The following is a 14,084-nucleotide window of genomic DNA, read 5'->3' on the forward strand; positions in this document are numbered from 1 at the left end:
GTAAATGTACGAGCAAACTATCTAACTCGTTGGAGCAAACACAATAGCAAGAGTGGTACGACGGTTCGTACATCCCCTTTTAAAGACAAGACATGTGCTTTGTCAACATCCAAAAAATAAACAATTTATAAATTGCTTATTAGAGCGGTGTTTTTGTATTATTCAACAATATGGGGAAATGCGCCTAAGACAATGTTAAATCGCATTCAAGTGTAGTGCAAAATAAAATGTTACGTGTAATTCATAACGGCCTACTTTTAAGGACTGGTCCTTCGACCCTTTTCGTTTGATACTTTAAAAATGAATTAAATGAAAGATAAAAATAATCAATGATTTTATTATTATCTTTGATAAAGAAGTCTAAAACAATGTAGTGAACAGAAATCTATTAGGATAGTGCTATTACTGCACCCTTTGCTATGTTTCTCGACAATGATGGACTGAAATCAGAATTGAAATTTTGGAAAATGAAATATATATACACACGGTGAGCATAAATGATTGCCCTAGTTTGGGGATTTTTTTTTTATAGACAAACCGTGAATGATACAACAATGGTACTAATATTACCAAATAATGTATCTCTCAAAGTTTTATTTGAAATTATCCGCGCTGCGTAATTCCACTTCTTACCGGTAAAGGACCAGAGTTTACATAAATGGCGACTGGTGTTGAGCGTGCATTTGTAAGGAGTGATCAGGACAGCACGTTTGCACATCTCCTTTTTATGTTAGGTTAGGTTAGGTTAGGTTAGGTTAGGTTCTTTTCAAACTGAAATGACGAGTGAAGCGTACAGTTAAAATTAACCTAACCTAACCACGAGTGAAGCGTACAGTTAAAATTACTCTAACCTAACATAAAAAGGAGATGTGCAAACGTGCTGTCCTGATCCACTCCTGCATTTGTAGCGTTGGAATTTCATTCCACAAGATCAGTCATAACAGTGCAGCGACATTTTCGAACAAGATTCCATAAAGATCCACCAGACCCCAAGACCATTAGACGATGATACAATCAATTAGTGACCACAGGATGTCTGTGTAAAGGAAAATCTCCTGGTCGGCCACGCGTCCCACAACAACAACAAGACGGCGCTCCGCCTCACTTCCACAACGAAGTCCGGCAATTCCTGAACAACAGATTGCCAAACAGATGGATTGGTCGTGCGAGCAGAGACGATATGCAGCTATTGTCCTGGCCTCCACGTTCCCCTGACATAACACCCTGTGATTTTTACCTGTGGGGATATGTTAAAGACTCTGTTTTTGTACCTCCATTACCGGCAAATCAGCCAGATTTACGCGACCGCATCATCAACGCCATCGCTGCAATCGACATGGATACACTTCATCGTGTATGGGACGAATTGGACTACCGGCTTGATGTCTGCAGGGTCACAAGGGGAGCACACATCGAGCACCTATAAGGTATGTTAAAAAAACTTGGAGAGTTTCTCTATCTACTTGTATATCTAAATATTTTCTATGTTAAACCGTTAGTCCACAAATAATTTTCGTAACTAGGGCAATCATTTATGCTCACACTGTATATATATATATATATATATATATATATATATATATATATATATATATATATATCTCCTAAAGTTGATTGGCCAGAGTGTGTACTTACAGTATTATCTCAATGTAATGATATTTCAATCCAAACATAAATTGTGCGTTACGTATCTTAGCCATAATTGAAGAGTTCAGAACCATAGTGGGCCAAGCGCCATTTACTAAAACCGTAGAAAACAAGAGTTAAAAATGAAGTTATCAGCATAATTCAATGAAAACATATAGCAAGTAATATAAAGTATACACATTCAAACTAAATGATATGTCAATCTTCATTAAACTATGGTATTCATTTAACTTTAACCCTTGCTTTCTCCCTTTTTAATAAAATGGCGCTTGGGCCACTATGGCTCTGAACCAAGAGGCCTATATATATTATTAGTCCTCTTGCTCTGAACCCTTCCTGTGTCTACAGAAACACCTGAAAGAACATTCTCTACACTAAAAAGACTGAAAAATTATTTACGCAATTACATCGCTTTGATATCTGTTCATAGTAGCATTACTATTCAAATCAAACCTGAAGAAGTGATAGAAAAGTTTGTCAGTGCTGCTCCACGTAGATTTAGGCATAACATATGAACTACGCTAATTTAGTCAGATGTATTAGGCTATATATTTTTCTTTTTTTATATACCGTATTGAATCATTGTGCGATCCCATGCCGAAAAACAATTCTGGCTGATCGTGTTACATTTATAAAATTCGGAGGGCAAAAATAGCAAATAAAAGTGCTTTCTTAATTTTAGTTTATGAGGTTCCAAATTAAATCTGAACTTCAATCCACCTTAAAAATCGTTGCAGACTTTTAAATTGCTATACGTACTGGATTAAGATAAATATTTCCTAATGTTAATGTGATCTTACATATATTTTGGCACATATTTATTAGAATTGACCGGAAAGGAACTGGACTATAGAACGGGAGGGAAGATGGCTGTTTATATTTATAAATAAAATGTGTCCGGGAGATAATTGGGTTATTATCTTCAGATCTTATTCAAAAAGGAGGGAATGTGGCTGTGCAGACTGACCAAGGCAGGCAACTGACCCACACCCTTCGAAAATTAGAACAAATACAAGACAAGGAACTTCAGTTCGTAAAGTGGAACCCACATCACTGTTGAGGATCTAAACTAGGTTCATTGACTTTGTAACTGAAAATATCACTTCAGCTATAATAGAGGATTACGAAACTGACATATGAATAATAAAAATCTCAATAGATTATACAATCGATACGGATAAAATGACGAAGTCAATGACTTATCAAATTTCTGTTGTTTCATGCTTAAGAGAGTAAAATACCGGAATGGGATGATAGGTCAGTGGTATCACAGAAGGATGTTCACCTTTCCTTATCTAACTCTTTATAAACTGCACATAACGTAAAAAGATATTGGCTATCTTAAGCTGAAGTCACTTCAAGGAATACTGCTCTTATCTGACGGTCATTAGCCCAGTAACCTTGTCATTAATAGTGATAAAATTGATCACCTTTCTTAGCCTACTTTCAAAAAGTGACCTTGACTAAAGATATCTCTCCTGTTCAGTTCAGTGAACTTGTCAGAATGCATACAGTACATACCATACAAAGTCTGAAGGTGTAAGTAGGATTCCTAATTTAGCGCTTATGAAGCCGCAGTTTTGAGTCTCGAAACTCTTCTACTCCGAGTTTAAAATACTCCACAATTAGCTGAGTTTTTAACGGAACGCTCGGAAAAGAAAGAAGACTGCGCTCGTATTTTGATCGCACAGTGTTTCGAGAACATAATATCAATGTTATAAAACTGGCAAATTCTGTAAATAATGAGTATTCAAACATAATATTTGTTTAAAACTGTCAGATTGGCAATACTTGTAACCAGTTTATTCCCATCATTTTCATCAGACTGCCGTCTGAGTGGTTATGTCGCATCCAGGTTTTCCCCACCCTTTTCTGCTGGCCTCTCTGTAAAGGCTAGTGGCTGGCTCTTTCCTGCAAATATTATGCTGCAGGGAATTGGAAGGCTATGTAATATTATACAACTATTTAAAATAATTTAAAGAAACGGGTCCCGTTAAGTTACCATCCGTCCGGCAAAAGGAGGACATGTCCTCTTTTTTAATCATTTTGTCCTGTCTGGCAGACATTAAAAAAAAATTGAAATGTCCGGCATTTCGCATTTCAACTAGAATTAATATGAATATTGAATAATGTGTAATATTATTCACAGAATATCTAAACAAATAGTGAAAACCTATGAAAGAATTTAAGCTGGAGCACATAAAAAACAAAATATGATGACCTATTGATATGCACTGAATTCTTACACTCTAAAAATGTCACTATTCACGATTCTAAGCTATTTTCTCAAATTTATTCTGCAATGTACAAGATGTGCCAATCTAGTTAATTTGGACAAAGATTTAAGTTTAGATAAACAATGGTGCAAATTATTCAATTCCAATAGTACTGCGAGCACTGAAACTTTCTCAGAACTCTTAAAAATATGTCAATTCTATTTATTTATCCCAAGTCGTAATGGAAGTGTTGAGAGAGTATTTTCCCTAATATCTGCTCAATGGACAAAAGAACGAAATCGCATGCTAACGGAGACAGTCAGAGGTACCATCATGGTGAAATATAATTTCAAGGACATGTCCTGTGAACAGTTCCATAGTTATTAGATATAGTTAGATATAAGTTTGTCTGTTCAGGTTCTTGTGAACAAAGTGGGCTCCACCGATAAGTAGGGCACAGATGTAATACTGATCCAACAACTAGTGAGAAAACTGACTAAGGTGAGCCATTGTTTTTATCTTTAATTTTGTTCATACCGGTACCAATTTTTAAAAACTCCTCCTTTTTTCAGAAATGTCCTCTTATTTTAGATTCCATGTCCTCTTATAGAATTTCTTCTCATGGTAACCCTAGTTAAGTAACTATCGCGTGATTTTCCCCATTTCGACGACCCTGCGACATAACTACTCGGACGGACAGTAGCAACAGTCTGGCCACAATGCGACAAACTGAAGAACTTCCATGATGATATGCCTTCTTGCAATGACGTATTTTCTGTTTCGACATACGTACAGTATATTATTTATTATTTGTTTTGGTAATATTTTTCCGCGCTCTACTCATTGCAGTATCGAAAACAGTCCGTAAAAATCATGGCCTAGGACAGCGGTTCCCAACCTGTTGTTCGCAGATCGCTGGAGTTTCGCGAGTGATTCGAAAGAGGTCACTTAACTTTATCACGTTCTCTGATTTTATGAGCTTACTGAAATATATATATATATATATATATACATTGTTTTCCTCAGACTTACGAGAGACAGACTTTAACATGAATGAGTTCTTGGCTTGCAAGTCTTTCACACCTATCCGATATTTTTAGTTGTTTAAATTTTAATCTTTAGGGTCCAAGTTTAACTGTGTTCGTCCTTTAGAATAAGAGTGAAGCAATAATAAAATAAAATTATACTTGTGTTCTCGCCGAGTTATCAATCGATCGATAGTTCGATTAATTTTCCATTCTAGCAACACGTGATAGTGAACTCTCGTCCGATATCTTCGGAAATATAAGAAGATAACATCTTCATAAATTGGCATTAAAATCAAGGGAAGAGTATTCTTTCTACAAGGATGCAAAGAAAACACTTGTATGAAAAATCTCTTCTTGCTGGAAAATAATAGTTTGCCCGTCAAAAAAGAAGAAGAGCTGTTATGATATTATTAGAATTATATTCCCATTCGAGCTTCAAAATCGTGTTTCCTACAACAGATCTGTTTCTGTCTCTGTTGCATGCATCACCCATATATTCCGTAGTTTTCTGAATTCCATACAACTCTTAATGCCATTTTGTATGGACATACTTTTGTTAGAGTACATTTTCTGCTCTGGTCTTCTTGAAAAATAGATATAAGTTAGAGTCAAATCTAATTTTGAAATTGATTTTATTCAGAAGCTAAAACTGAAATTTAATATCGCTGTCAATTTATAAGGTTGTTTAATTTACTACATTATGCAAATATTTAATGAGTGGTATATTATTGCCACAGTAAATCATACAAAACATTTTGGAGGTCCGCCAAAATGAAATATGAGTCTCAAGGAGTCCGCGACACGCAAAGGGTTGGGAATCACTGGCCTAGGACTTACGATTCCAGTGCAGAAAGGGAGGAAACAATACATTGAAACTGATGAATGCATAAAAGCAATCCTTCCTAATTATGCTAAAATCGACGACCCAATTCTCTGTCTGAAGTTCCTTGTAAGTTTATATGTTGCTAGCTTAGGTAAACAAAGGGACCAAAATGTTAATATGACGAAACTGTTACTGATTAACGCCTGTGTATACTTACTTGCCCAATTTAATTGCTACTGATCGAATTTGACTATCCTTATCTTACCAACATATCGTCGTTGATTTTATGAAAACTTCTATGTAATAATTTTTCAGGGGGAAGAAAAGAGTAATTAAATATATATCAATAGGCCTACCTACACTGATCCTCGATGATGTCATTTATGTACACCATGTTCACCAACGTTTTCTGCCGAAATACTTCATGTTTTTATGTAGGCCATTGATTTTGAATTACATTTTTCTCCCTCCTGAAAACTTAGGCCTATGTTGTGTGCTGTCACATAGGAGGTTTCATAATATAAACGACGATATACAGATAGTCATGCCAGTTTGCTGTGGTATCTATTTAACATTCTGTATAAAAAAAACTGTTCCATCAACCCACATTATGCAGCAATAATGTGCATATGCTCCGTAAATGGTTAAACTTCCGGGTCTTAGTAATTAGTAGAAATGGGATTTCACTCATCAAGACGTTGAAAATAAATCACCTATGTCTGGGAATATAGCTAAAGTATTCCTATACCAGTACGGTCAGCACAATGGATAGTTAGAGAATGTAAATATAATTCCCAATATTCTCAGTCAATTTAAGAGAACAGTGTATTATGATAATAAATGATTGAAATAATTTTAATTTTATTCTTTAAATGTGCAGAAATGTGATCCGAACAAATATAACTTTTCGTTCTGCAAAGGAATTTTACAATTTTACATTTATTCCGATCAAATTTCTGCACATTCAAAGGATAAAATTAAAGATCTTTCAATCATTTATTATCATAATACACTGTTCTCTTAAATTGAAAATTAAATCAATGGTTTTCCCAAAACACACCAAGAACTGTTTGATATAAAACAATTTTTTTTTCTCGAAAAGGATGCAAAAACGAGAAAAAATTGTATTAAACCTTTTTGTTTGAAATATCTCGAACAATAATTACCTGGGATTACTTATTCTTTATATACAAATAGAAACTTGTGTGCTTGATTTACAATTCTATATGCTGTCGTTTTCTTTGAAAAGCTTGAGAATCGCTGAAGTAGAGTATGCTAAATGCCTATGTCACGATTTGAGCTCCCATACTTATCAATTTAGTAGGTACTTAGTGCTGTGGTTAGTAACTTAACGTATCTAGTTTTTCATAGTCTTTTTAAAAATTCGTTATTTATATTTAATGTAGGCCTAGTATTCCCCCAAATATAACGATTGATTACCCATAATCGTATCAGGCGGCTACCTGTTTTTAAATTTGCTTAATCTCTCTTTTTTTTTTTATTTTCATCACTCTTAACTTCAGTCGTATTAATAATGCAGGATTGGGCTTTTGTAATGAACAGATTTTTCTCTGGATATTCCAGTTTCTCACCTTATAATTTCAGCAATTAGTTATCATCTTTATATGAGAAAATGTTCCATATTGCCAGCCAGAAAATTTCATGGACATATTAGGGGCTTCATATTATTCATATTGGCCTAATCAAGTACTTGGTTTTTAACGTGAGACAATATAAATGGTAACGGAATATAACAAATAAAATTTAAATTTTAGGGCTTAGTATTTAAACTATAGACATGCGTGATAATAATACTAGGATGATATAATTAAGTTTGGTATGCAAAGGGTTTCTTAATAGCCTATTTGCTTTGTAAATGACGAAGGAAATCTAAGATAAATACTCGTTGCTTTTATTTTTGATTCATAGGTCTAATTTTTGTATTGTTTTTTTTTTATTCCAACATTGAAATGGATCTATTTGCGAAAGCCGCAGAACAAAATAAATGCATCTCGTCACCGTATGTTCTGACGAACAGTTCCGTTTCGTTTTCTTATTGTGTTATTTTACGTCGCTTTATAAACAGGTATGGTTATCTAGCGCCTAGTGAGGTGAAGGTGATAATGTCAGTGAAATGAGTCCAGGGTCCAGCGCCGAAAGTTGCCCAGCATTTGCTCTTAATGGTTTGAGGGAAATTCCCGGAAAAACTTCAACCAGGTAACTTGTCCGAACCACGATTTGAACCGAGGCCTGCTCATTTCATGGTCAGATATGCTAACCGTTACTCCACTGCGGTGAACACTTTATGCTATCGCCTAACATTGGAGAGAGATACAATTGAAATATATGTATTATTTAACTTTCGCTGTAATAAATATTAGCAATGATCTGAACAAATGCGGGAGAAAGAATCACATAGAGGAGAAAATCTTTTAGAGGTCTGCGTTACTGAGGGCAATAATCTCTTTATGACATTTTTATTGTTATTTTATTGAGAACAGCATTAAATATCCCACGTCATGTCAAGTGTGAGTTACATTAAATGACACTTTTCTGAACAATAGAAAGATAAATTGCTAATCACATATGACTTGATATTTCGTACGTCGGTATCATTATTTATTAACTAAGCTTACGGAGACGTGAAAGATAAAGGAACTGCTGTTTGCAGAGTTGAAATGTTGTGAATATTCTTATATAAATTTGATATTTAACTGTAAATCATATTATTGATTACAATATTATATTCTACGTCTCTACAGATACTTATACTGCATATCCAAACATGCGTGTGCAAGACGTCTCAGTTGGTGGCAATAAATGTCGGCAGTGATGGTTACACCTCGGGGAAGCAATTCGTAGTAGCACAGCACACCCTCGCAGTTCCACCAGATGCATAACATTATCTTTTGTGGATGTGCGCTGGCCTTTGTACGGGGGTTGCTTTTTTTGTTCGGACTCAACCATTCCTTTCTTTTCTTTATGTTAGCATAAAGACACCATTTCTCGTCACCAGTAACGATATTGGATAGGAATGTTCGATGTTGTTCACGGCCAATCGATGACGAGCAAGCAAAGATGCACATGTGACAACCCGCTGATTTTTGTGGTTTTGGCTTAGAGCATGCGGTATCCATACGACTGATTTTTTAACCTTTTCCATTGAATGCAAATGTCGCACGATGGTCACAATTCATCACATTTGCCAGTTCTCGGGTACACTGACGTGGATCATTGAGGATTAATGTGTTTAAACGGTCTCCAACAAATCCCGAAAGTCTTCCTGAACATGGAGTGTTACTAATGTCAAAACGACCCTCCTTACAACGAGAAAACCATTTTCTTGCCTTGCTCTCTCCGGTAGCATTGTTCCCATACGGCACAAATGTTTCTGGCTGCTTTCGCCCCTCTATTGAACTCAAAAAGAAAAATATGTCGGAAATATTCCACTTTCTCTACTTGAAACTCCATTTATAGCGTCCACGGCTCCACTCACTCACTATCTGCAAAAATTAAAACTTCAATATGTAAACCGTTGCTTACGAGATTATACAAGCTGGCGCATAGCACGATCGAGAGTAGGTCTCTGAGAGTCATGACAATTTCTGCAGCTAGGTTCGCCTCGCTGCACTAAGAAATGATGAATAGTTCCATTACTAAGCATTGTATATCGTGAAAATAGTTTGATTAATTGTGCATTATTGATTGAGTACGAAAATTATAAATATGCCAAGCATATTACAGTCTTATTTGAGATTTATTAATGACTTGTTAAATATCAGTATGCAGATTTTCAGCGTCATTTAATGGAATTTACAATTTTGTTTCCCGAAAGTCGGAATTTGTTGAATTAAAATTTTGCTTCCAAACTACATTGTTCATATGGTTCATTTACTTTGGCAAGTTGATTGTTTTCAGTTCCGTGTTTTTCCTTCAGATTTCGTTCCCTCTAATTTGTTATAATTGCTGAAAGTAAACTACCGGTTTCTGCTACTTTCAGACATTATTATTATTATTATTATTATTATTATTATTATTATTATTATTATTATGATCATCATCATCAAATTAATATAGTTCTTAGCTTGTCTTGCCTTAAGGCAATCAGTAGCGTTATTCGAGGAAAAGATTATGATTTACCATCATCATTTATAGTGGCGAAATATTCTACGACAATGGTTAATTATTACTGCTGAATATTGACACATATACACTGTACGATTTGCATTATTTAGGATACAAACATACGCAGCAATGCGATTTTAATGTTGAGCATGCTGAGTTTAGTGTAACGTACTCCTCTCATCCTCCAAGCCAAATCAAATATTATTACGACATTACGAGTAATAAACAAATAAACAAACAAACAAATAATTACCACAATTATTCGTTATGATAAAGTACAATTATCACTGCATGGTGTACCGAAAATTTTACTTTATGTTTTCATTAAATTGACATGTCATGAGTGACGACAGAAAACAGTTCAGGGGAGCGAGATTCAGACATTACTAAAATGAAATGGGGATCGGGGAGAGCAGATGCGCATGTGCCTATGATCGGCAAATTCTAAAAAAATATTGTCCCTGAGCTTCCTGAGATATTTGTTTATGTTTTGGGAAATGGTCAAATTCGAAAACCATTTCTAATCACATATATTGCAGTCTAACTTCCTAACTAGTTTAATTCTAACTCCTAATTTAAAAACTGTTTACACACACTAAAATATCATAGCATTTGCTATTACTATCCACTACTGCATTAATCTTGCACAGGATAGGGACCGATGGTGGCGGGCTTATGTGAGGGCGGCAATGAACCTGTGGGTTCCTTAAAAGCCATTTGTAAGTAACAGGTTAACCACATGCCTATTAGATATTTATTTCACCGCTGCAAGTTGTGCAAGAAAAATCGCGCATTTATACTAACCATGTATTGTGATTGCTGTTTGCTTTAGTAAAAATCATAACACTTCAACGTTTATATATTTAAAAAAAAGAAAGGGCTAAGTTAGGCCTACTTACAAATGATTAAATTATGAAGTCAGGGAAATGGAAGATAATACAGTACCTTAATTCATTGGAATAATAATAATAATAATAATAATAATAATAATAATAATAATAATAATAATAATAATAATAATAATAAATGAATACGTGAATAGGGTAGACTACAGTGTTCATGTAAAATATATTAAGTTTCTTTCATTATTTCCGAAAAGGTTCGGTGTATTAATTGAACAACAGAAAGGTAGTACTTTAGTTTATAATATGTGATATCTTTTAATATCAAGAATGACAGCCTTTTATTGTAATATAAAGGTAAGCGTTCACTACATCGTATCGCACGTATCGAACGAATCGCACGGATCGGAAAAAGACTATCTTTGCTGTAATTGTTATGTAACCGCGTTCACTACATCGTATCGGACACATTGCCTCACGTCAAATCCGTCCACGTTTCTAGGATGGGCAACTTTTCCGATGCGTGCGACCATGGCCTTCTTTAATAAATCAATTTTAATTGGTCAACTGTTACTATTATGTTGTGCCATGTTCAGTGTCGCGCCAAAATGGCAGACGGAAAACTTATTTCGCGTGTAGAAAATTGCGAAGAATTATATAATTTGAGGCGTTCCCATTACAGTAATCAAGTCGTTTCTTGCAAATATATTATGTAACCAATATTTCTTTCGTTTCTTCCTTTTCAATTTAGACGCATGAAGCAATTACAAATTCTTATTGGCTAACAGACGTAATTAATAGACCTAACCTCAACTCCTCTGCTTTCAGTAATGTCAATATCGTACGACATGATGTTTTAAACAGCTGATAGGGGAATCCGATGAGGCGATGAGGTGAAGCCGTTACAGTGAACGCACTGCACTTAAAATGTCCGTTGCGTGCGATTCGTCCGATGCGTGCGGTACGATGTAGTGAACGCTTACCTTAATTGAGACGTAGAAGTTTGGAAATTACGTCTATTGTCCATAAAATATTGTACGAAGTATTTAATAAGCAATGGTGAGTCCTTTAAATGTCCCAAATGCCAATGTAATTTAAGTGTTCTGCTATGAATATTTAGTCTAGAACAGCGCTCCGAGCGGCGGAATTGGCATTACGAGGGAACCACTTCAGACCCCCATTTCAAGCGCTATGCGCCAGCTTGTATAATCTCGTAAGCAACGGTGTAAACTCAAGCACAACAATTGAACTTCAAATAAAAAATGATAATCGATAAGTAAGCCCATAGCAACCGGAGTACCAACACTCGAAACAAAAACGCTACGAACTTATGCACCAACCTAATAGCACAGTCTAGTATATACAGTCACGAAGCACAATACGTAGGGAATATGCATCCATAGATAGTTGCTAACCACTTGGATCGCTAATATCGCCTCATCATAGACAATGCCAAATAGTACCGACACAGTCTATTGTTCCTAGTACCTTCAACAACTCAAGCTTCGTGTACTAATAGTACATTATACTCGCATCATTTGTTTTGTATAATATTTTAGACTGTATAAATTATTCAAATCCAATATCTGTATAATTTAAACACAACCCATTTTTAAATATTTAAATACATCATGAAAAACTTAAGTCATTATTGTATAGAGAGTCTGAGACTTCCTAATTAGAGTACCCAGGCATTAAAACCAGAAGAAATGTGGTATTTCACTAACATACACGAACTTTATTGAATGAATAATAAGAAATAATAGTAGGCCTACATTTTCCCTTGATAATTTTAAGTCAGGATGAGGTTTTTTTAAGCTCTTCCTTTGGTGGTATATTATGTCCTAATGAAAAACTGAATGATTTGAAAACGGTATTGTATGTACACGATATTGCCAAAGACCATGATGTACAGTATTAAACATGAGTGTAACATTTTTTGTCGATATGCCTTGTTGAAGAGGGTCACCATATGGAGCATATCATATAGACAGTACAAGATGAAGTGAATAACACTATGGTTCCTGACTTTTAACATTAGCCAGCGGCGTTAAGTTCTGAAGCGTAGAGGTTCATTATCACTATACGATAGAATTTCAAGTCGAGAATGTAAACACGCAGTAGCCTCTTCCCTCCACCTACGGGCTGGCTAACCACACGGCGAAATAAAGAATATGTGAGTTTGCGAGATTGTTTATATTCTCTAAATATTCATTGCGCTGACCGTACTGCTACTCCTATATTCCCAGACACAGCTGACTTATTTGCAACGTTTTCAAGAGTGAAATCCCATTTCTACTAATTACTAAGACTCGGAAGTTTAGTCATTTAAGGAGCATATGCATGCAGTGTTGCCACGATCTACTCACGAAAATCAGGAGAACATCATCGAAAAAAAAAAAAACAGGAGATTACAGTAGATTAATTAAACATGAATTTCCTCTTTGTATTATAATATTAATTACAAAACACTGTACTGTAAGAAAGATGGTACTGTTGTATTACTATATAGCACATCCCTAATCAATGAAATGGAATAATTTTGCTAAATATAATTACTGTCATCTCTACTCAGTGTACGTAACTAAGTCATGCAATTTTGTTTTTTACACAGTAATGTCTTATTGACAATGTTTCAAATTAAAATGTATTAATCAGGAATTTTTCGTATATTCACAAAAGATTTTCGATACAACGAGATTTATTTTAAAGGTGATATTAAATACAGTACTGCATTAGCTGCGACTATAACATACGAAAAATTATCTCCTTTCTTCCTTTACATAACTATCCTTTAAACTGTTCATCATTTTCCCACTTTGATTTATAATATTCTGAGAGTATTTTACTTTCCTTTCTTGCTGGGACACTTTCACTCATTTTGAAAGATCGCTGTGCAAGATATGTAAGACAAAAATGCCATTACCTACACTTCACTCTCTCACTGTTTCACGTGCACACAATCAGAAACAAACTTCACTACTGAATAAGTTTCGTTCTTCCTCTGTTCCCAGAGTCCCCAAAACAATAATGAAAGAACTTAATTCTGTCGTCGATTTGCAAAAGGGAACACGTCCAAAATAACAAAGTGTTGGAAAATCGAAACAAAAAAATCATAACAGACTTAAAATATTAAAATGTTCATGGATCCTGAATATATGTATCTATAGTGATCTAATTAGAAAAAAAAATGAACATTTTAATTTAACTTATAGTTTTTGCGATTTTCCAACACTTTGCTATTTTCGACATGTCTTCTTTTGCAAATTGACGACAGTTATCACATGCTTACGTTGCATGAAAAAAGAGAGAGGGGGGAGGGAGGGAGGGAGGGGTGAGGGAGGGAGGGAGGGGAGAGGAAGAGAGGGGAGAGGAATAGAGAGGAGAGGCAGAGAGAGAGAGA

Source organism: Periplaneta americana, chromosome 5 (genome assembly GCF_040183065.1).
Source record: "Periplaneta americana isolate PAMFEO1 chromosome 5, P.americana_PAMFEO1_priV1, whole genome shotgun sequence".
Classification (NCBI taxonomy): Eukaryota; Metazoa; Arthropoda; class Insecta; order Blattodea; family Blattidae; genus Periplaneta; species Periplaneta americana.